Below are 1,720 nucleotides of genomic sequence, written 5' to 3' on the forward strand. Positions count from 1 at the left end.
GCTTTTTATAATGGGAAGGATTGGTGAGATACTGTCCTAAATTTGACGTGGCAACCTTGGGCAAACAAAACAGTCCCTGTGATGTATTTTCCTTTGATTTTCCAGGCGGCATAGGGTTGCATATTGTTCCATTCAGAAAGGGAGAAAAAAAAGGAAAATTTGCAGATTGATGGGAGAGTGCAGATGAAGGACGATGCGGTGGGACCAAAGAAAAGGTGGGCATGCAGCACGCGCTGTCACTCATCAGCCGCCTAGCTAGCCGGGCCTGGCCGGGCCGGGCCCCCCAACACTTACGTGTCAGCCAGCCAGCCATCATGGGTGTCCCACTGTGTTTTGGCTGCGCCAAACTGTTTGAGAGAGAGCGCGCGCGTAGCACGAGAAAATCTTCTTCCTGTTTGGTTTCTTTCAGGCGTCACTGCACTTGTCTGTAAACCTTGTTCAGCAATAGCGAATAGCCAGCTCACACTGTTCTAGTAGTAGTCTAGCTACGAGGCTAGTTTAAATCTATTTTCGGTAAAAATGTTAATATATTGTACTCCTTTTGTTCCTAAATATTTATCAGATGTGTCTAGGACACATCTAGATGTGCTCTAGTTATTGTACATCTAAGCGAGTGAATCAAGCATAAACTTGAAAAAGAAAAAAGAAGAGGAAAATATCCATACGAATCTCGATGTAAAACCAATGATATAGGATTTAGATGTGCAATACTTATGGCACATCTAGATGTGCTTTAGCAAAACTGATATTTGTCTTTTTAGAGATTTCAACAAATGACTATATACGGAGCAAAAGCAGTGAATCTACACTCTAAAATATGTCTATATACATCCGCACGTGGTATTCCATTTGAAATCTCTAAAAAGATAAATATTTAGGAACGGAGAGAAGACGGCCAATATGCTTTTGGTGTAATTTTATTTTCTACATGTCGTTTTGCGTCTTGTTGTCCTTTGTTTGTGTTGCCTATTTTTCCCCTTGATATGAGATGCTCTTTCGGTGTCTTTTCTAAACAAAACATTCTTGCCACCTATTCCAACTGCGCAGTGTAAACAATTATTGGAGTTCCTATTGCTCAAGAATAGATAGCGAGCAGAGCAAGTGCATACACGGATGCATAATCTACAGAAGAGAGGAGAATTTTCCATTAAAAACCATGTCATTACTACAGTGAGGGCAACCAAATCAAGGTTGCCGCTCCCACTCTTATAACTCAGCTCAACTTGCTGGAAATACCCTTTGGTTCCTCGGTGGATATGCACTCTATATAGAAAAAAAAATAATTACAAAAAACTTTAGAATTCTTTTTAAATAAACTTGACTTTCTTTTGCACTAGTATATAATTTTTTGCAAAAAAAAACCCAGCCTCGACTTCAGGGCAAAAGAAATATTATTTCCTACTATAGGTCACTATTCACACTATTTTAGCCGAAAATTTTGTTTTTTAAGAAGTCGGAGAGGTTTTTTATTTTTGTGGAATTTATCTTGCAAATAAAATGGAAGGTCAACTTTATTTCAGAAATATTTTCAGAATTTATTGATTTTTATTTAGTTTCCATATAGGGTGTATATATACCCATAGACCAAAAGTTCTCCTCCCTTAACATGTGATATATACCACGTAGCCAGTGGCGGAGCCAGGATTCGAGTATAGGGGGGCCGAGTACGTATATTGATCGAATCTTGTTGATAATTACTAGTTGCTTCTACTAAAATTGT

This window comes from Triticum dicoccoides, chromosome 5A (genome assembly GCF_002162155.2).
Source record: "Triticum dicoccoides isolate Atlit2015 ecotype Zavitan chromosome 5A, WEW_v2.0, whole genome shotgun sequence".
Lineage (NCBI taxonomy): Eukaryota > Viridiplantae > Streptophyta > Magnoliopsida > Poales > Poaceae > Triticum > Triticum dicoccoides.